Below are 23,346 nucleotides of genomic sequence, written 5' to 3'. Positions count from 1 at the left end.
TAAAAATAGAATACAAATGCTATATACAACTGAGTAAAAATACAACTTTATCAGAAAAGAGTATTGCTCTTAGTCTTATTGCACATGTGTGGGTTTGTGTGTTTGATCAGCTGCAAAAGTCTTTGTTGTGGAGTCTGACAGCAGTAGGGAGTAAAGACCTGCAAAATCTCTCCATCCCACACCGTGGGCGCCGCAGACACTGAAGGAGCTGTTCGGTGCTGTCAAAGTCTCCTGCATGGGGTGGGAGATGTTGTCCAACAGGGATAATAATAATGGATGTCATTTATATAGCACTTTTCAAGACCCTCAAAGAGCTTAACAATTCCACTATCCATTCAATCTCACATTCACACACTGGTGGAGGCAGCTACAGTTGTAGCCACAGCTGCCCTGGGGCAGACTGACAGAAGCGAGGCTGCCATATCGCGCCATCGGCCCCTCTGGCCATCACCAGTAGGCGGTAGGTGAAGTGTCTTGCCCAAGGACACAACGACCGAGACTGTCCGAGCCGGGGCTCGAAGCGGCAACCTTTTGATTACAAGACGAACTGCTAACTCTTGAGCCACGATCGCCCACTCTGGATGATGGATGCATGGATGGATGACAGCTTAGCCACCATTCTCCTGTCGCTCACCACCTCCACAGGGTCCAGGGGGCATCCTAGAACAGAGCTGGCCCTTCTGATCAACCTGTTCAGTCTCTTCCTGTCCCCGGCAGAGATGTTGCTACCACGGCAGACCACACCATAAAAGATGGCTGAGGCCACCACAGAGTCATAGAAGGTCTTCAGGAGTGGGCCCTTCACTCAAAAAGACCCGAGTCTCTGCAGCAGGTACATCCTGCTCTGCCCTTTCCTGTCGAGGGCGTCTGAATTATGAGTCCAGTCCAGTTTGTTTTTCAGATGAACACCAAGGTACCTGTAGCTGTCCACAGCCTCAATGTCCATAGCTTGGATGTTCAGTGGTTGCAGTGGAGGATGTTTGTGCCTGCGGAAGTCTACCACCAGCTTCTTGGTTTTAATAGTGTTGATCTGGATGTAGTTCAGCTGGCACCAGTCCACAAAGCCTTGGGTCCGTTCTCTGTACTCCTTGTCGTCCCCATCAGTGATGAGGCCGACTATTGCAGAGTCATCAGAGAACTTCTGCAGGAAGCACTGGGTGGAGTTGTGGGAGAAGTCTGCAGTGTAGATGGTGAAGAGGAACGCAGCCAGAACCGTTCCCTGTGGGCCCCCGTACTGCAGACGACCCTGTCCGACACACAGCCCTGAGTTCTCACATACTGTGGTCGCTCAGTGAGGTAGACCAAAATCCAGGTAGTGAGGTGCTGGTCGACTCCTGTGTTTTCCAGCTTGTCCTTCAGGCCCATGGGAAGAATGGTGTTGAAGGCAAAATGGGTTTATGTTGTTAAACCCATTTTGTACAGAGAGAATTTTTTGGAAAAATGTATTAATAGCAATGTTGAATATTCTTACAAAGGAAAAAAACAAACCAAAAAACCAAAACAACTATATGTTAAATAATTACACCATAATTTCATTTGTTGATTGGTTTATTTTATTGCAACCTAATTTAATTTATTGCAGTTTACTTTTATTTATTTTATTTGTTTAATTGTTTACAAAAGGTTTGAGCTGTGGAATAAACTGCAATGGAGGCAAAGACCTTGTACAAAGGGTGGCCTAGCAAAAAACGTTTGGGACCCACTGATTCAGACTGTAACCAGCACTAGCATACGTTTTTCTCTATGCAGTTACAATCACTGGGATTAAGTCTTACTGAATATGACATGATGTAAATTTTGGAAATGATGGTCACATTATAGTAAAAAAACAAAAAGCCTCAATCAGAATCTCATGATTTACACCTCACAACAGTGTGAGCCACACTCACCCTTCAATCAACATTTTGCACATCCAGAACACTAATACGACATCAGAAACTCTCAGCTCACTGCTGAAAGACGGGACTAAGCAAAAGGTCACATCATGGTGAACGCTTCACTCTCACATGCATTTCCTGTTGGGATCCATCGATCTACATGCTATCATGCAGTCCTTCCTACAGACAGACTGAATTGTTCCCCTAAGGCAGTGGTTCTCAAACTTTCTCTCATCAAGCAGCCAAACACATCCACATCACATATTGGTTGTTAAAAATAGATTCATGATCATGATTAGGATCTCAGCATCAGCAATGCCTTTTTAATTTATTCGTCCCTCCAAAAATCGCATTTATTAAACTTAGTTTGATCCCAAATACCCCCTCCCACTTTTCCCGTTGATCTGCACCCCACCTGCAGGTGCTCCCACCCGTCTGACCCACCCCACAGTTTGACAGCCACTGCCCTACAGGTTAGAGTTTATTGCGGAGGTCCTTGTCGCTGCTGGACAGACCTCAGCTCCACTGTCTGCACTGCAGCAGGTGATAATATAATTGTGATCTGCTGTAAATTGGAGGGCTGCTGTAACCAGAACACACAGCAGGTGGAGAGCTGGTTAACATTAATGCTGCCAATAAGGGGCTACTGCCACAAACTGCTGCCCAAGATGGTGGAGCTTAAGCACTACCCAAACAAGCAACTGCATCAAATATTATCACCTATCAATCTGTGTTATGTACTGTAATTCCTGTGTGCCTTCAGGTGAACATCTCCTCTCACTATTTCTCTGCCACGTCTCATGTGTCAGATTGTCTGAGCTGCTGGCAGGTACGTTATTTCTCTATTTTTACCCATCAAGAAATGTCTTCATCCACAGAATTTTAATATTTTGTCAGGCAATTGTGAAAATAGATTCCTCACATGTATTTATATTTGAAGCAGAAGACTCAAAAACAAAACAGTCTTTCCTTCTCTTTTTCTTGCCTCTACCTCTCACATCCCATTCTCTCAGCCTCTGTATGTTCCCTCCTTCACTTCACCCTGCTTCCTCTCACGTTACCTTCCCTTCTTCTGCCCTTTCTCTCTTTCTCTCTCTTCTTGTCCATCGCCGCTGCCAGTGTGTGACAGATTAGCTCTCATCTCACCTTTACCATTACCTTACATGGAGACACTCACCCATGAAACTCATTACATCAAACATGACATTCAGCACAGTGTGTGTGTGTGTGTGTGTGTGTGTGTGTGTGTGTGTGTGTGTGTGTGTGTGTGTGTGTGTGTGTGTGTGTGTGAGAGCGTGTGTGAGCGTGTGCGCGCGTGTGTGCGCGTGTGTGAGTGAGAGAGAGAGTGTTCACACACAAACTACTTCAGAGGTGATTTTATAATTGGTCATGGTAGCTCTGGTCAAATGTCTCTCTGACAGAGTGTGTGAGAGAGAGAGGGAGGGAGGGGGGGGGGGGGGTAGTACTACTCATCCTGACTAGGAAGGCGAAACTCAGTCAGTTAAACAAATTTTGTTTACTCCCTGCCATCCTTCTGCACTATTCTGTCTCTGTCTCTGTCTCTCTCTCTCTCTCTCTCTCTCTCTCTCTCTCTCTCACACACACACACACACACACACACTTATGTATACACAACTGTGATACCTAATTAATCAGGAGCTAAATGCTAGTAGTGGTGCACATGTGTAAAACAAACTCTGATACAAGAGTGCAAATACAATAACCAAACACAAACACAAAAACACACGCACACACACATCCAAATAGATTGTGTCTATTTTTATCAGGCCGCTGACAGCACCCAGTCCCACTGTTCACACTAAGCTGAGCCACGTAATTGGCTACGATCTATCCTCTCTCTCTGCCCTTCACTGTCTATCTCTCTTTAATCCTGCTTTTCCTTCCTCCTTCACTCTTGCTTTGATGCCCCTCCATCCTATAGTTTGTAGTTATCCTGGCGAGTTGAGCGTTCAATGCTAAAAACAAGCTTCCATTTTCTGCCTCAGCAGGACGGCTGAACTGCAGCAGCGCTGAATCACAGGCTGTGTTTACACTGAAAGCAGAGAGAGAGAGAGAGGCGTGAGTGAGGGGAAGAAGAGAGGCATGGATTGGAGAGGAAGAGTGGACGTAGGAGGAAGAGAGGCTAATAAGGAGGACGGAGAGATAGGAGTGTTTGGGAGAGAGACGGAGACAAAGAGAACTAGACAGACAGAGATGGGCAGAAAGATCTCTGGGGTATTTTTAGGTTTCTATGAAGCCTGTTATTTAACACCTGCTGGGTTTTGCTGAAAAAGAAAGAAAAGGAGTTCAGTATTATTTTATGAAGCCAAAAGTCTTTTTACTGAACCCAAACCATTATGATAGTTTAGTGAATATATGTATCTATGGACAGGTATTAACGTCTTTGTGGGGAACAAAAATCAGACGTTTACTATACTTGTGGGGACCAACAGCCCTTATGGGAACCAAATCGACCAAAAACCCAGTCCTCATTTTTGAGACTCAAGATGTGGTTTTAATGTCAGGGTTACAATTGGGTTATGGTTAGGTTTATGGTCAGGCATTCATTTTTGATGGTTAGGGTTAGCGTTATGTCAATTAGATGTCCCAACGTGTGTGTGTGTGTGTGTGTGTGTGTGTGTGTGTGTGTGTGTGTGTGTGAGAGAGAGTGATTTGGGTGTGGGGGGGTTGTCATGGTTAAATATTTTATGAAAAAAAAATGTTAAAAGGTGGTTTCACAACCTCACTGTCAGATGGACATCGTCTTTTACTGTGCGATCACATAATGATAACACAGATGAAACTGACAGTCATAAAATGAGGCAATTAAAAACTGTAAAGACACATAGCCTTGGAAAGTAGGGCAAAGACATTAAGCATCTTCTTGTGCATTTAAATTGTAAGACGGTCCAAATAGAATCAATTTTGGGTCATGGCCGCATGTCACACATGAGCCCACACGTGGCCCATATGCGAAGCTTTGTACTGGCCACATTTAGCCTTGATTGACCACAGATCAGCCTTATTAAGCCATGTGTGTGATGTATTGTGACTTTTGGACTATGTATGGCCCACAAAAAAATTAAAACTAACTAATAATAAAGTAACTGAGCCAAACACAGCCCAAAGCAGCTTCAAATGTCTCGGCTACCTGGATACTACTTCAGATGAAGATCGTGACTACCGTCATGAGAAATAAAGAGCTATTTTTCACACAGTAAAAGCTAAACTGATCAACAGGTTTGTCAGTGTGTTGGCTTCTTACTGTCTCAGTCAAATAAATCCAAAGGCTTTAAGTATTTTAGCCCTCTAAAGCTCCAGGCTAGAAAACATCCCCACCACATAGAATAAGAAAAAACACTGAGCCAGAGCTGGGCGATAGAACGATAACAATATGTATTGCGAAATAACTTTTTCTCGATAGAAAAATTAAACTATTGCGATAGGCCTCATCGCTCTTGTTCTCTTTTAAAAAAAACCAAAAAAAAAAAAACATTCAATCCAAATTAAGTAGTGCAGAGTCGAACCAATCACAGCCGCAGCGTCACGTCACGTGACTTGTTACGTACAGCACAAGTGCCAAGCCGCACATGTGTATTTGTTTGGGAAGCAGCCAGCCGCCGTGCCGCCCGGGTAATGGAGGAAATGAGTGCGCCGACTAGAGAAACCGAGAGCGTGACCGAAGGTTACCGAAGAGAAAACAGATGATAGTTCCAATGCCGGAGAGATTGTCGAACAGAAGAGCCATAGAAGTTCCGCAGTGTGAAGGTATTTCGGCTATTTCAAGTCTGACAAAAAACAGAGTAGCGTGCACTGTAAATTGTGCCGAAAGCAAGTCTGGAAATACAATAAAGTGGTGCATGCTCAATCTCTGACTGGAAGCGCTAATTCGTCATTCGGCTTTTGTCAGACTAAAGTAACTGTTAAAACTGTTTGAAAAGCTAAGCTATACAACAAGGAGAGATTGAGAATTTCCTTTTAGTTCTCAGTTTATTTAATATTGACAAAAGTTAGTCAGTTTTGTCTGTTCTTCTGTAAAACAAACTAAGATTTATTTTTAGAATTAATATTTTGTTTCTAAGTGGAATTGACAGTTTAGTCGTCTGTTTTGTTTGTTCTATTTTGAAACTTAAACGCTTTAGCGGCTGCCTTTTGTGTAGTTTGCAATATTTGCCTTTATTTATCTGAAAAAGTCTCGTGTTCCTTAATACCCTGTTGAACTTATTATGGGAAATAAATATTTAAATCAAAACAAGCTGCTGATTATTTCACATTTTACTTGTGAGCAACGGCACATTTAAATCTTACAAATATAATTATTTGGCTTATATCGTGATATATATCGTTATCGCCTGAAATGAAAAAAATATATCGTGATATGAAAAAATCTTATATCGCCCAGGTCTACTTTGAGCCAGGCGGTAACATCTCCACCACTGTAATCTGTCTTATTAAGATAGACACGAGTCTTTCTCTTCCCATCACAAAGCCAAACCGAGATATGAAAAAAAAAAAAAAAAACTCTTCGATGAGTCAGAGGTACCCTTTTTCAATATTTTCTAAAAGCTTCTGAAAATCTAAGCTAAAAGCTAAAAAGCCATCTTCATAAAATTCAGTGCAACAGAAAAGTGTTTGTGTGTCTGTTTTCTTCTTCTGCCTTCTTCATTGAATGTGCCATGCTCTGCAGCCTTCACAAAATGGGTTGTATTTTAATAAGAATATAAAGCCTGGTCTCGGTACTGCACCCACTCAGATGGAAAGGGTTAAGGGGATTTGCAAATTCCCAGAAGAAAATGTTCCAGAGTTCCAAACGATTACAGAGACTTAATTCAGAGTGGGATTTGTGAGTCATGAAGATCTCTGATATGAACAGTAACAAGGATGTGGAAGAAAACACTGAGTTAAGGTGAGAGGAGGAGCAGACCGGAGGAATCAGGGTTCACAAGAACAAGGGGCACTGATTTACCTCCCTGTCGTGTCTGTGCACATGCATGTGTGCGTGCACTCAAACTGTGTCTGATGGACAGTGAAATGGAGGGTAAATCTACAGAGGCTTCACCTTACAGCAACCTCCATCTGCTTCTCCCACTCTCTGTCACATCCGGCTCTACAGCAGTCATGTATTCCTGCCGGTAAAATCCCAAGTCTTTTAATCTCAAAGGGGCCTGACACACAAAGACACCCTTTGGCCTTTGAAAGGCTCCACATGATTCAGGAGGAGAAGCGGGCCGGCAGCAGCACAGCCTTAACCCTGTATGACAGACAAACAGAGCTGCATGAGGCTTTGCAGTACATGGCACGCACTGACAGTCCACTACATCATAAGGGACATGATGCAGTGAAATTATTATCTGTGTTTTGAAGGCATGTTTTTTTTTTTATTGTCAAACTTAAGTGTGACATTAATTAGCTTCAGCTAACCAGCTCCAAGATCAGCTTCAAGCATGTTCAACACCTCCCAAGAGGTTTCAGTGATTGAATCCTCCCGTGTGAGAAGTTGAAAGCAGGAAATATTTAACATAGCTTAAAAAAGCAAAGCTATTTACTGGTCGATCAACATTCCTCCCCTCACCTGACCACAAGCAGTGATAGTACTAACCCAAAAATGAGATTACAGCTGCAAATGGCATAAATTCGCTTCTTCTGAAGCGTGTCTGGGATCAGGCTCAGAGACGGGATGAGAAGCTCAGACAAAGACTGCTGCTGCACAACATCAACAGGAGGTGTCCCTGATAATGGATGGATGGATGGATTGCTTCATAAAGATCTTAAAGATCTGTCCATTTGACCTCTGTTGATTTGCTTTACATTTGGGTTGGATGTGCACCTCTTCAGAAAAATAAATATGTGTAACCGTGATGAAGACCACAGTGGGTGTGATTGCTGTGCCTGGTGGCAGTGTGCTGTGCAAGCATATGAACCAGTACAACCAGATTTATTCATTTACAACTATCCTCTTAGGCTTTTTTCCATTCCAATAACTTAATTTCAATAAAGTGTTGTTCAACATTTATTAACACCAACTCTGAGATGATCTGCTCAGCGCAGTCGTTTTTGTTTAGAGAAGTCCGACACAGAAATCTTAGAAATCTATCACTAACTGATGTTTTGAGTGTGTAATTATAAAGCCACAGTGTGGGATTCACTCGAAATCCTACTTCAAAATCCTCAAGACTGATACAAGCTAATTGATGATCAACATTTTATTCTTTTTGCGCCGCTTAAGAAATGACACTTTAAGAAAGTCACCAAAAAAAAAATAAATGTATCATTTCTCACCATTTTTGATCTGGCGTATTCTTACTGAACGTGTCCACACACACACACACACACACACACACACACACACACACACACACACACACACACACACGCTGTTCTCATGTGTCCCAAATTGTACTGCACCATCCATCAGCATGCTGTCAGATATGACCTTCAACTTGAAAAAGGAAAGGAAAATAATAAAGAAAATAGGAGAAGGAAGGGCATGAAAGGAGAAAGACGGGGAGAGCGTGATGGAGCGACTGACTGCTATGGAAACAGAAAAACTGAGTGTAATGTGATGAGCATTAGATCACATCCCTGCTGAGATTAGCACGCTGATATGCATATTGGATTTACACTGGAGTTGTTCTTGTTATGTGTCCTCGCACTGACAGTCCTCCGGGGGTCCGCACCGGCAGCGACTCATATTCAATTTAGACTTGACACGTTTCACCATTTTCTCATTAATCCCTAAGATGTCAGATCACACATGAAGACTCATTCCAGTGGCAGGGCAGAGGAAAGAAACAACCCCCTTGTTACACCTCAGAGTCATCTGCTGTGAGTCTGGATTCGTACCGTCCTCTGCGGGAATGTGGTTTGTCATTTCAGACAGGAACGTTTGTTTTACATCACAAGGAAGACACAATGTCCAGTTGTAAAACTTACCCGATGTGTTCTTTAAATAAAGTATATCCCTCTTTATAGTGCTAATCATTAATTTAGCAGTTAAACTCTAAAATAAATTCATGGCTTTAACCAATTTAATTGATTTACTTCAATGCTTGACTGCTTTAATGTGCGGAAGACACCATTTTTAGGAACAGATTTTGTTATTTAACAGATGCATTACCCTGAGGTGTTATACTGCTTCATTTCTCAGTGTGGAGGTTTTTTTAAAACTGAATTCACACATTGCTCCTGTCATCCTTGGCAAATTAGAAACATCTACATTAAGCTCCTGACATCTTGACAAAAACAGGTACTTTGGGTTTGGGGTGCAGTTAGAGGCAATCATTTTTTACACCGCTGTTAATTTCTCCACTAGTGTAACAAAGCAAAGACACAGCAATCCCTTATTTTGGTAGAAATGTAGGTCACACTTCTGCCATCTATTTATGAAAAAAAAAGATCATCGCACAATCTTTTGAGAAAAAGATTGTACAAAAATAAGCTGGAGAGAAATCAGGAGGAGGCGAGGTGAAAAAGAGGAGCAGGAGAAACAAATTAACACCATGATTACAGTATTTGTGGTGTGTTTGTGTGGGTGTGGACATTACAACATTGGGTAAAAAAAATAACATTGAGATTAACTAGAAAATGAAACAGCAAAGCTGACACTGATTTTGAATCCAGCATTCGGCCATTACAGTAACATTTTAGCATAATGGAACCAAGAGATCTAAAATGGGGAAGAATTACGATAAATACACACCTCTAAATTATAGTAATTTAAGTTGCTATTTCTGCAGCAGTAGTCCTGTTAGTGCTGTCGCGTTGGCACACCGTGGCTGAATAAGCTGGGGGGCTGAATAAGCTGGAGGGGGGGGGGGGGGACACCTCCAAAGCAGTGAGAGTGGAGAAGAAATGAAATTTGCTAGGAAGGACCTCCTGCGGGCTGTAGAATGAAGTACGGATTAGCGTCATTCATTTTAATGTAGTGTCTCAGGATGAAAACAGTCCACCTGCAACAGGGAAAAGAAAGCAGGAAGGAAGACTACAAAGTGAGTTCAGGCAGGGAAAACAGGCTGCCTGGTTGGACGGGCAGATGGACGAGGAAACAGATGGGTGAATAGACGGAGGGATTGGGGGTATAGTTCTACATTGGGAGATTAAGCTGCAGATTAATTCTTTAACCAGACGGGATGGAGAATTTCCGCTGGAATGTAAATGAACATTTATGATCTGGATTCCTGTGACTGGCTCTTACCTGCTTTTCTGTACCTGGAGTGACAGCGTCGTTACATAACAATCCTTGTTGGGTATCAGTAAGAAAAAGCACTTCCAAAAACTAAAGCAGGTTCCTACATGACAGCTGCTAGAGATCAAAACACAATCACATAGTAGAAAAACAACTTCCAACTTTTTCCAACAAATGAAGCCTCAGAGGAAATTAGAAATGTTTCAGACTCTTTTTTTGAGCTGCTATGTAGGTAGAGGTCTAATCACAGACAAAGGTAATGGCCAGACTGCCTGCTGAACAACTAGATGGTTTGTATTTGTTCACATACAGTAAATAATTCATATTTGCCTATTTTTCCACATTTGAAGGAGCAATAACAAGAGACATGCTGTTCTAGCCAGTTACCAAAAGACATGTAAAATAATTTTACTCTTAGATTTAAATATGTGTAGAAATGGACTTGACATACATATTTAACACACCGAGACGGGTTTCATCTTATATTTGTCTTGAATCAGCCTTGCTGGAGCTGTTGTTGTCCCTCTAGCAGCTTCCCACAAACTAAACACATACATTAGATTAACTGGTCATTCTCCACAGAGCTTCAAGACTGACAAGTGACTGGTAGAAGCCACAAGGGTACCATTACTTTATTTTACTTTATTTTCGAGAAATAATCAAAACGTAAACTGTGATTAGTTGCAACCCAAACAGGTGCAAACTCCAGCTTTAGTATCCAGAGCCTTTGTTGTGAGTCACATTTTCAGCCGTGTTTGCAGAGGTTTCAAAAATCTTTTCTCTGCCATCTGACAAAAAGAGCAACAAATGTGTCAGAGGTAGCAGAAAATGGGAAACGCATCAAAGTGCTGTACTGAGAGTAAGTGTGGAGGTGGGGATGTGCTCTTGCTCACTGTTTGCTAATGGGATGTGAAGCCTATTGTAATGCTCTCCATATGATAACAGTCACCACAAAACAATGCATCACTGCAGCCACATTAACACATTTCAGTCTATTATCACAGCCACCTGCTTCAACTGCTCTTTTACATGTCTGGTGTCTGTCTGCCTACCTGCTTTAAGCCAGTCTGTGTCTTGCTCACTGTATGAGTAAGAGCGCACAAGCCAAATAGTCTGCTTGCCTGTCTGTCCACCTGTCTCCTTCTACCAGGCTGGTGTTGTTCTTCTGCTTGTGCAACCACATGTATTTTAATAAAATGTATACAACTTACAACACACATTCACACCGAACTCGCAGCCCACACTCAGACTGGAAAGGGTGACGAAAAAATAATTAAAGTTTTTGGACACAATATTAACAAAACATAAATATGGGAGAAATGTAACACCTATCAAAACGTTCTACTCTCCTAATCTGTGCTTCCAATTCAGTTTGTCCTTGAAGCTTTCGCAGCTTTTCGGGCTCCTAATAAGATATTGAAACCACTGCAACTTCACACACAGCCCCTAATATGCTGAAACAATGCCAGTGCTGTTGTGAGCACATGTAATGCAGAAGATAAGTTCTGATGTTTTCAGGAGGCAGTTAACTTTAAACATGTAGATATAAAGGCAGCTCGTCTCTCTCTGCAAGTACCGACAATTAGATATAAAAGGTTAGCTTCAAATTATGAGAGGGAGCATACATCTGTGCAGTGGTAATTCAAAAAAAAAAAAAAAAGAAGTAGCAGAAAATAAAAATCTAGTAATGTTTACATGATACCAAGCCTGACCAGCTTAGATACGTTGACTCCGATTGTGGGGATGAGGATGAAGCGTTCCTTGATTATATTTTCCAGCATGACAGGCTTAAACCTGCAGAACATTAATGCACCGTAAGTGCACTTAATCAAAAGTGATAGTAGTGTTTCCCACACAAAGACTTTACTCATACTCATACATCCCATGTAATATTAACGGCATTTCGCTTTCACTGACAATTCTGTTAGTCTTATTTTGAAAGTTTTTGAAAGCCTGGAACTTTCCCCATCTCATGTTTCCCCACCACAATCAGGTTGTTATTGTGGTCCACTATGTGATTCAGCTGCTTTTCAAGAAAGGATGTCCTCCTGCAAATGTACTCCAATGTAACCATCAATTATTTCTGCCCAAGAGGTCTACTGTGAGCTGGAGTGCCACTTTAACCAGAACCTGCAGTGGATGGAGAACTGGTTGATGTGCAGTAACAAGGACTACAGTAACTAGCTGTAGTCCTTGTTTGGGATAAAATGTCAGAACTTGGCAGTGAAATCTGTTTCTGTCACTATAAATATTTTTAACGATAACTCCTCTTAATTCCAAAGTGCTTGATTCTAATTCTGAATTACAAGAAGCTTAGTGGGAAACTAACACGGCACTCATTGTGGCAATGACACTATGATGGAGTTCTTTGTGTTGTTGGGTTATTTTTTTTAAAGAGCTATACTATCTCTGGAATATTTGGTGGAGCTCTTCACTGCAATCAGATCTGGGACAAACTCATATGTATCAGTAAAATTTTGTTTTTAATTTGAGGGAAGATTTGACTATGTACAATAACTGCTTGTCCAGCTGGATGTTGTTGTTGTTTTTCCCTCTTTAGCCTGTTGGAAGAGAATGGAAATGCCCAGAGCTGGAGTGAGTCTAGGCCACAGCAAGAGAAACATGAAATGTATCTGATAATGGCTGCACAGGATGACCTTGTGCAGTCCCCGGGCACAGATGGAGAAAAAACAAAGATGTAGCGGTAAACAGCACAGGAGCAGCTTCAGAGCTATTTTTTTAAACTGGCTCATACTGTGGATGATGAGAAACACAAATGTGATCCCCAAAAGCCCACCTGGCAGAGGGATTCAAGGGCTCACCAGCTAGAAAATGTTATGCTTTACCATAACATTATTTATGTGTGTGATGAGTTCATGTCCCAGTAGTACATGGTAAACATTCAATTTCAACTACAGAATGTATCCACAACCTAAAAGCAGCTACGTTGCAGGTGAAATTAAGTAGAACCTCTTAAAGACAGCTCTACATTCTTGTGAAACTCAAACTCAATAGTTAATTTCTGCTGACACAAAGCCAGTGATCAACCGAGAGCTACACAGATTTCCACCTAACATTGTGGCTATGGCGGGGCTTCTGTAAGAGATTCACCAATGTTTGGCAAATGCAGTCCATTCTGTATGCCATGACTTTCTGCTGGTAATGCTATGTTGATGATAACATTTCTCAAACCTGGCAAAATGTGGGCTGAGTCCTGAAAGCCAACAATGACAACAATTTCCATTGGTGGAAAAGCGGTATCAGTGACTCTGAACCCAGATAAGCTTACTCCATTGTGCTGAGGACTGTTGAATGCCATCAAAGGTCAGCATCTACTGCACTATTCCTGACCTTTGACGAGCTCTGCATGGTTCAGGTCTAACAACAAAGTGAAGGCATGGGTGTTGGAACTGTGTTAGAACTGTCCATGGTGCTTAAAACAAACCGGAGGGGCTCATATTACTGACTTTCTACACTGTACGTATCTTAGAACTATTAATGATTCTGAAATCATTGATAGCTCTTCATCATATCTCTCCACCATACTGGAAACATGCTGGACCCTTGAAGGAGGGTCATGGTCCTGAATGCATATTAACATGTTTAAACTGCAAAGCACCACCAGCATTGCAGGAGCTGTCCATGGTGTTGACCAAGGTTAGAGCGAACGCAAACTGAATTTAAACTAAAACTAGGTGTAAAAATACACTTTTTTCAAACTGAAGGCAAAAAAATAGGCTTTTGAAAAAAAGACTGAACAATACTGTGTGCTTAGAAAATTTAACTTAAATAAAAATGCAGTTTTTAAATAGTTTAGTATAGTTAGCCTTTGTCAGTGTTGTCACACCCGATAGTTCTTATATTGTTCCTCTGAAAAATACTTTCCATCTTATAATATTTAAGTTCTTACCAAAGTGGATCATCTACCTCCAGCTCACCCTGTCCCTAGTAATCTGCTGTCACACCATCCCTCTGCACGTCCTCCTTCACTACATCTATGAATCTTGTGTCATCTTCTGTTTTTCCTCATGCCTGGTATCTTCAACATATCCCTGCTCTATGCAAAAATGAACTAAAGCTAAACATTTCCAAACTATAAATACCAAGTTAAAAAAAAACACTGATACAAAATACAACACTGAAGCTACACCAAGTCAAAGCTTGCTCCTGCAATTTACCCATGCTGTAACCACATTACTTCTTTTTGTTGTGCCTGAAACATTTTAGACAGCAGTGAGGCCCTAATGAGTGCTCTGTGGTCCTGAATTCACAATAGCATGTTTAACCACAAAGTACAACCAGTTGTGTTTAAGCTGTTCAGGTGTCCCAGGTGCTGACACCAAACAAAAGAGGGTCTGATTTCAGAAAATTCTTTCTGAAGAAGAAGTGGAAACTATAAGTGGATCTGAAAATGCACTGACTCCATCTATTCTGCTGAAAACAAGTTAGGCCCTTTAAGGAGCTCTCTGTGATCCTGAATTCATTTTAACATGTTTAAATCTAACCACAAGCTACTGGACTTGTTTATGGTGCTATCACCATACTATGGGCACCCAAACACCTGTATGTCAGGCTCCCTGCTGCACGGTGTAGGAGGTTTCTGTGGTTCTGACATTACAGTGGCCACGTGCAAACTCAGCAATGCCGGCCCCTGTGGAGCTCTCCATGGTCCTGAATCCTCCACTTGGTAGCTTGACTGAAGCTACCATCTGCAGATATTTTCAGTTGGCCCTTTCAGATCTTTATGTGGAACAGAAGCTCTCTCAGTGTGGAGCTGTCCCTTTTTCCTAACCACTCCTTGGCTCCTTCCCTTCTGTTAACAAAAATCCCAGACAAAGAACCTGCTGTGCATTGCTCCTCTCTGTATCTTCCAGCTTTCACACAACAGCATTTGGCCTGATTGTTTTTATGTTTCTTGTTTCCCTGGGATTTTTTGCTTGCACAATAAATGACCAGGTGTGATGGTTCCCAGAGCACCTGCTTCTTTGAGCACGTAGCTGCAGAAGTTAAAGGCTCAATAAAAGCTATAATTATGTTTTGATTTATATCCAACACATTCTGGGAACAATGCCTCTTGTTTTCCCATTATTATCCGGCCCCCTCTGCCCCTCTCTACACCTTCTCCTGTTCTCTCCACCTCCTCCCTTCCTGTATCACCTTCTCCTCCCCACCCGCGTCACCTCTCCTTCACTCTTGTTCTCATCTCCTAGCCTCCTTCATAATAGATGCGGTTGTAACGGCAGTCAGCTGGAGCGGCATGATGAGGCAGCTTTAGAAACGGAGAGTGAGACAGAAACAGAGAGCTCCCCAAAATGGGTTCTTCTATCACTGCGCTCCCACTCACAAACACGCACGCATGCGCGTGAACGGACGCATTCATTCACGCGCGCGAAACCTAGCATGCGTGCACGCACTCGCGCATTCCCATACACAGGCACGGCGGGGCTGCCAGCCTGGCCGGTGCACCCGGAAACCAATACAAGCGCCAAAGAAATGTCCACAGAGCCAAAACAGCAGTTTGTCTTCGAAGCAGCGGAGAGTTCAGCTTTTTGGAGAGCTCTAAATAAACTGTCTGTAGCCTCAGAAAACGGCAGTGCCACTGACAGTGCCCCCACAAACAACACAGAGAAGTCGCACACTGAGCCGGGTTCTGGAGGAGCCTAATCAGATTACAGCGATGATTCATTTCCTGGGCACTAAGAATAAAACTACTGTTGGCTCTAACATGAGCCTGGCATCCCCGTGGCAGGGGCGAAAAAAAAATTAACCGCATAGCAGAGCTCGGTCCCACCGAGCATCCTCTGCGCGCATCACACACACTGCATTATTAACAGCCGATCAATCAGCCTTACCTTCATCGATCACCAACTCCTCTCCTCCTGATGTGTCTCTTTTCTACCCCCTCCACACAAATCCTCTCGTCTTTCTCCCCCGATCGGTCCACTAATGGAAATCACAGTGAGGACTCCCCTCTCAATAAAATGCTTTAAAGCCGATCGGGCTCAGCACCTTATCCCAACTCACGGTCTCCCCTCTTGCGCGATTCCTTCCCTTGCACATGAAGCGAGAGGGGCTATCTTGGTAGTTTTTTGTTTGTTTGTTTGTTTTCTGGTGCTGAAAAAAAGCGGTGTGTGTGAAAGAGAGTGTGTGAGTGAGCTCAGGCAGCGGAAAAGACTTGCGCGCGGTTAGGCAGCAGAAAAGAAAAAAAACGGGGCGAAGAAGGGATCCAGGTGCCGGTGGGCTTACCGTGCACAGCCACGAGAAACACTCCTGTACACGTAGTTCCTGAAAAGAACAGGATGGGTGGGTGGCAGAGGGGAGGAGGTCACACCGCTGTTGATAAAACTCCTATTCGCCTCAAAAAGCCCAAGTAACGTTACTCCAATAGCGTATTTAAAGTAACGGGCACGGAAGAGCTATCTGCATCGATGCTGGAGAGCAAGCCTCAGAGAAAAGTGGTGCTGAGGGGCTAAAGAGCTTTAATTCCGATAATCTGAAGTCCCCGTAGAAATCCTGCTCCGGCTTGTGCTTCAAAACCCAAATACTGCCAGGCTGTAAGAAACTACACCCACCGACACTGAAGGTGTCCTTGAGTACAAAAATAGGAGCTTCCGCTTTAGGGGCTCTGAATGGCTGGACTGCTCCCAAAATCATGCAGGTATCCCTCCAGTAAGGGCCCCTTTTAAACAGATAACCTAAAACAATTTCACTTTCCAAACATTCCAGGTGATGAGCGTCGTCTCCGTCCGTCTGCACGCCCAGCTGGAAGCTGCCAGTCCTTTTCTTTTCCCCAAAGAGGATGAAATCCCGGTCCGGGCGGTGTCCGGCAGCTCCGTCCTCCGTTATCAATTATAAATCACACCGCTGACTGATATTCCGAGAGCGTTTTTAGGGAGGAAATGCACTTTCAGAGAAAACTAGCAATCTTGTAGCGATGGCTAAAGCTGCACTTTTAACAAGCTACGCTCTTGCTTCACGTTGGTGGAGGCTCGCAGATCCGCAGCAGGCTCTGCATGCCGAAAGTCGCTTATCTTTTGAGGGAAAATCAGCCCACGGTTGGAGACGGCGATAATCCTTGTCGAGGCTCCGAAACGTCACATTGTCGCTCACATTTCCTCCGTCGTCCGGTCAAATCCTCCGCTTACACCCGCTCGGTATCCGACCCGGTGTTGTGTACCGTGGCAGCTGCGGCTGGGGCTAATTCCTCAGGAGACGCTTAAAGTTTGAAAATCAGCCACAGAATCCAGCGCGTGCTTCCCGCCCGTCGGAGGCGGCTGTAGGCGCACAGGCTGGCTCACGAGGATGACTGACGGCAGAGGGAGGGAGGGGGGCACGAGAGGCTGTTCGAACAAAAAGACACACCCATGAAATATCTATCTATCCATCTATCTGTATATCCCGTGCTGCTGCTTAAGCCCGGTTATATTCAACGTATGTTCGCAGTTTTTGGAGTTCATGGGTAAAGGCAAGGTGCCTTACTCGTTTCACCAATTTAAGAATGCAGTGCAGTCGTCATCAATTAAAAATCTTGATTAAAAAAAACAACCGTTTATTGGTGTTTTTTAATTGTTATTTTATTGTGTCGTTTAAAAGGTTACCTGTTTAGAAAGATGGTCAGAAGTACTTTTAAAACTGAAAATACTTAAAGTAAAAGTGCGCAAAATGCCAGAGGTCAGAGGAAGGTGTAAAATGTACTTTAACATGTACTTTAACATAGCAGCAACAAAAGATTGTCAAGAAATTACCATCAGCTCTCATGTAATATCCAGTCAGCTAGCTAGCCAGCTACAGGTCTACTTCTCTTACTCCCACTGAGGGATTGGTTGTGCTATTAGCTTCATAAGCCTATATGGCTGGAATCATTGTTCATTCATCACTTCTGGTTGGATAAAGAAAAAGAAACAGTTATTGATAACATTCAACTCCAGACTTCACATTGGGACATCAAAACGTTTGGGACATCAGTGTGGCTACATCTATCTTTGATATGGCCGACAGTGTTCAAACAGAATATGTCTTAAGTCATCCAGGTAAGGAAATCCCCAAAACATATTGTCTTTCAGTAATAATTACTTGTTGTGTAATCTGATTTGTTAGCTCGGGCTTCTGTCCCCGCTGCTAACATGGAGTGGTCAGGGTTCATGACCCACACAGCAACCAGCCCCAGCCGGTACCTCAATAACATGTCTCCATCTTCTCATTCATTACAGTAATGCTGGCTGCAAAGTGTGACACCAGCACAAATGAGTGGACCAGTTTTCAAGATATTGTAGGTTCTGTTCTGGGAAGCTTTGTTGTCCACCTTTATTTACAGTCTGTGAAGGAATCACCCTCTACTTAAGGTGCAGCGCCTGTATGATGCAGTGGGTGTTTTGCCTCTCCTGGTGCCATGCTGTTTCATCAGCCGATGAGGTGTCTACGTGCCTACAACCCTTTACAATCACAAACAGATTGACAAAAGCTTGTTTAAAGAAAGAAGAAACGCATTGCATCTGCCAGAGGATTCTCAAGAGTGCCTGGTATTAGCAGCAACAGATGAAAAGATGATAAGAAAATACTGCACATTTGCAAGAATACACATTCATACTTTGAGGTCATTTGATTCTAGTATTAAAGTTTTTAACTTAAAAAGATAACTGTTGATTTAACTGCATGTTCAATATCTGGAAAGTTGACTGGCACCATTTAAATGTTGTCTAACTTGTCTATAATAACTCAGAAGAGGCTAGTTAAATGATCAAAATCCAAACCTTCAGTCTTAAACAGGAAGTACACAGGAGGGCTATCAGTCAGATTAGCTTAGGTTTTAAGACAGTTCCTCCATGATCTGCACTCAATGCTTAAAACATTTCCTTTTCTTTTATACAAAAAGCAGTGCTGTTGGATTTGTTATTTCCTTTTGTTTGTGTGTGTCTCTCGCTCTCTCTCTTTTAAATAAACAGAGGACAGTTACCAGAAGATTAACTGCTATTTTTAGTGATGACCCAGGAAGAACATCTGTGCCTGCTCTTGTTTGCTGTGACTGACATACAGATGCACCAAGTAAAGAATGGGCTAAGGATGCTGAAGAAAGATGAGGATGAATGGGGGGGAGAATGGTTTAGGTGGCATGAGTGGTGGCTGCTGTTAGTAGTGCGGCTGTGAATTAGAATTAGCAGCATCTGGGGAGCATTATACGAGGGTTGAATGCTGAATATTGTATCGCTGTGTAAGTGGAAACGTGCTTTGCATATCTCTAGTAAACGCCAATACTGTTAACCTGAGGGAGCGTGAGGCGACACAGCCTTGGAAGACAAATGAATAGTCAGGATGGATGAATAGTGACTTAAACCAAAGGATAGGAGATGAGGGTTGACGCACATGCACATGCAAAAAGGCACACATACTCCGTACACATGCACTGCTGATGACTCAAGAGAAAAGTCAGAAAAGTAAACTTTTAAATAAAGAATGGATTCAGGGATCATAGCTGCCGCTTCCTCATTTACTTGTGGTTTTACAGACTATCATGAGATCCTTCATAGCCAGTGAATATCCAATACTGAACTTAATAAATACACAAAAGAGAGGAGGATGTCAAATCTCATTCCTTCAGTTTTTTGAAAATGTTCACACAGTATAATCTGTGACCTACATAAATGCATAGATTAACATGGCAGATTAATGCTGAGGAGGGGAACTATTAGGAAAAGGATGGTGAATGTTAATTCCCCCCGTCACATACTGTACCTCCTACACCCACAGGTTTAATCCTGCAAACCCATATGAGTAGACGAAGATTTCTGTCTCTGATGATTTGGTATTCATTTGAACTCTGGAAATAATTCACAGCTGAAGCCCAGAAGAATGCAGACACTGAAGCGGTTGATTGCACTGATGAAATGAACAAGTGAGCAGGTAAATGACCCACAGTGGTGTACGCACTGATACAAGCCTCTGTACTCTGCAGCCATAGGGTGCTGGTACATGAAATGCAGTTTTTCAGTTAAACTGGAATCTATTAAACAGATAATTGCCATCAGAATCATTCACTGTAGTGTATTGTTGAACATAATTAAAAAGCAGGGCCTGTGACACGACGGGGCACTATTTTGACAAAGGTGAGTGATTTTCTGTGAATTATGCAGGACTTGGTAAATTAAAAAGTCATGCTATCCAAACAATTACAAATTGTATTTTTGTCCCTATAGAGAGACAGGTGCTTACATGGAGCATCCATTGTATCAGTGTTCTGTAAGGACCAGGTATATGTATAAATAAAGCTTTTTTTGAATTCAGGTTGAAAACCACTACACCAATATTTTAAAAGAGTATATTAGATCATGTAAATTACAAATACTTTCAGCTGGTCCTGATTTCCCAAATGTGTATGTCACAGCAGCTGGTATTTGATTTGGCACAGTCTTTACATTGGATGCCCTTCCCAGTGCAGCTTCTTCCATTTATCTGGGCTTGAGACTGGCACACAGACCTGTGAGGAGTGGACTGTGTACCCCTCAAGTGGAAGACCAGAAGTTTATCCACAATGTTCCTCAGCAAGCAACCAAAAACAGCTGCTAGCCTCTCAGCTTGACAAGCTCCGATCTTTGTAAACTGAACACAGACACACCCGTGGAAGTGACTGAAACTAAAGATTCCAGTGTGTCATTATCATGCTAGCTTTCTGAGACAATTGTTCTGGAAATTGTTTCCCAGGACTCGAATGAATACATTCTAGTCTATTTGACAGGAGAGGTATTCCTGCGCAGCATTATGCTAAAGGCGTATTTGTATAGTCTGTGGACTCATTTACATGCAGCATTATTACACAAAACCATGTGAAAAATCATTCTTAAATTTAACCAAAATAGATATAAAATCGCTACACGCAGCTACAGCTAAGCTAGCTTGCACTGTAGCAGCACCATGTCCACATTCCATTTCAAAGCATTACAGAAACAGAACTGCACATCCTGAGGAGGAAACACAAACCCTCTCTGGCTTTTTAAAGTCTTTGGTTTTTTTAAATGTGCTCTAGAAATAAACTTTGACTTAACAGGAAGGCAGAAATAGCAAAACTGTGGATTTGTACTTGTATACATTTGTGGCAAATAAATAGTGGTGGGGTATCCGAGTTATTTTTTCCTTAAAGGCTTTGCTTTGACTCTGACTTACCAATCTCATTTCTCTCAACAAAATGTAAAAAAGTTCACTTTTTTAGAGGTCAGTATACAAACACATACTAATTTTCAGTAGTTTTTCATAAATTCAACAAGTTGATGAATTACAAATTTCATTTTTGTTTATCAGTTTCCTTCTCAGCAGTCAAACATGGTCCAACGTTGAAAATGAATTTCAACTGTTATCTCAGTTATCTCTTTCTTTTAAAATCAACAATAGATTCCATAAAATGAAGCAGCCAAACATCCAGCTGGACTGAGGACCAAACACAGCAAATTCTAGTCACGAGGCAATGAAAACTTAATTGATTCGCTGTAATGTAATTACCTTTTTCCTCCAGATTTCTAATGAACTAAGTTAATGTCATTTTCTATTATGAGAGTGCTTAATAAAAAGTTCTGCACTTGACCAAATTTTTAATTTGGCTAACAAGTGATAAAGTAACTTCCATCTCACCAGCTGCCCTCTGAGAAATCATCTCCAACTGATGCCATCTGAATTTAAACAATGTTTTGCTGCTGTCTTTATTAAAAATCTTATGCGGGCGCCCTCCCAGATCCCAGATGCATCCCACAACAAGCAAAAAACTTTTTCATAGTCCCCCCCTTGATTCAAATTGTTTACATTTATGCTATGCCAGATAATCACAGGAACATACTACCAGCTTTTGAGAGAAATATCTAGCACAAGCTGTCAGAAGCTGGCCTTTTCTTTACAGACTAACCCTAAAAAGCTAAAGTAAATAAAAACCTTAGCAGAAATTTGACTGATAGCTAACTGTGGCTTTCACAGTGTTGCAGTGAATAGATAGGAGAAAATAAACTGTAGAAAATTAAACAGAAGAAAGAAGAGAAATAACAATTTATCATAAACCAGTGACACACTCCGGGGCCTAATCAACCCTGGCAGGGCCTCCCTGGATGAGGGTGTCTAGTGATAATGGCCGAAACACCCGATGAATCCAAGGTCCACTACTGACGATGTGTTAATATGATAACCTAGATCAGATCTCTAATTCCCCCCCCCCCCCCCCCCCAAAAAAAAATGTCAGATTAGCCTGGGTAAAAGACTGAAAGTTGAGGCACACAAGGATGTGTGCTGCTGTCAAAGTTTCTGGGCTGCCTTTCCTCATAACAGCCATCCCTCAAGATTCTCACCATTTAACGAAATGCATTAACAGGGACTACAACATCTAGTCCTTTTACTGAGTCACACTATGATGGACCTAAATGACACAGGTTATATGTCAACATATTGATAAATGCAGCTTTCCTCAAGTGAAAGGAAATTCTTCATCATATTCTCAGTTAATTTTCACACACTGAGCACTTCTTCGGTCTGTTGAAGATGCTGCTGACGCCTCATGAAATCTCCTTTAGGTCTTATTCCAAAAGAAATTTAGAATTTAACAGTCATATCAGCCTCACACTAGGCACAATTTTAATACTCATCTCACCTTACAAAATGAAAAAGAAATGATCAAAAAACAAAATTCATCCTCATGTCATTTCCATAAATAGTACATTATAGATGGATTTAGCCATGTGACATCACACATAGGGTGTGGACTCCACATTTTAAAGCCTCTACATTACGTTTCATAACAGAACATAAAGTTAAAATACATATTACAACAAAGTAATAACCAATTATTAGTATTAATTAATAGCAGTATTAGTTGTGCTGAAAGAAAGGCGAGCGCTCACTGTGAAACAGATCAAACAGCTGATTTCCTTTTTTTTAAAATGACCTCTTAGCTACAAAAATGTAAATTAAAAAAAAAAAAACAGGATCTAGATAATGATTTAAAAATAAAACAGTCAACGTTCATCATCGTCCATCTGTGGCTCCGATCACCAAACCTCCTCAGCTTTCCTGCTCAAGACTGTTTGACTGTTTGCTCTAATTTCTTCTCCACACTCTGGACTCTCTGTTCAGTTCAGCTACGGTTGCTTCGCTGCTCAGACCAGCCAGCAACCCGCCCTGTTCTCCATGCGTTTGGTCACACACTCAAAATCCCATCGTCAGCCCGGTAGTAATTAAGTCAGGCCCCCATATATTTATTTCTCAATCATATCTAACTACCTCTACCTTTACTTCAAAATGTAGTAAACAATGGTGGTG

At 42.1% G+C, this 23,346-nt stretch overlaps 1 protein-coding gene across 5 annotated transcripts in view; it reads right to left on the bottom strand.

Annotated features, from left to right (window-relative positions):
* The window catches only part of LOC309687839 (leucine-rich repeat and fibronectin type III domain-containing protein 1-like protein), a 423,290-nt gene extending 405,849 nt beyond the window's left edge, over positions 1–17,441 (bottom strand). For 4 of the 5 annotated variants that reach the window (XM_082503062.1, XM_082503061.1, XM_082503063.1 and 1 more), the window contains exon 1: positions 15,915–17,441. The gene's annotated coding sequence lies outside the window, so the exon portion shown is untranslated. The remainder of the gene's footprint in view (positions 1–15,914) is intronic. The other variant, XM_082503064.1, reaches the window with a different exon arrangement.
* Between the last annotated feature and the right edge of the window lie 5,905 nt (positions 17,442–23,346).

The sequence above is a fragment of the Aulonocara stuartgranti genome, assembly GCF_965226115.1.
Source record: "Aulonocara stuartgranti genome assembly, chromosome: 14".
NCBI lineage: Eukaryota > Metazoa > Chordata > Actinopteri > Cichliformes > Cichlidae > Aulonocara > Aulonocara stuartgranti.
Note: the sequence above shows the minus strand (reverse complement) of the source record. Positions and strands in the feature narration are given on the sequence as shown.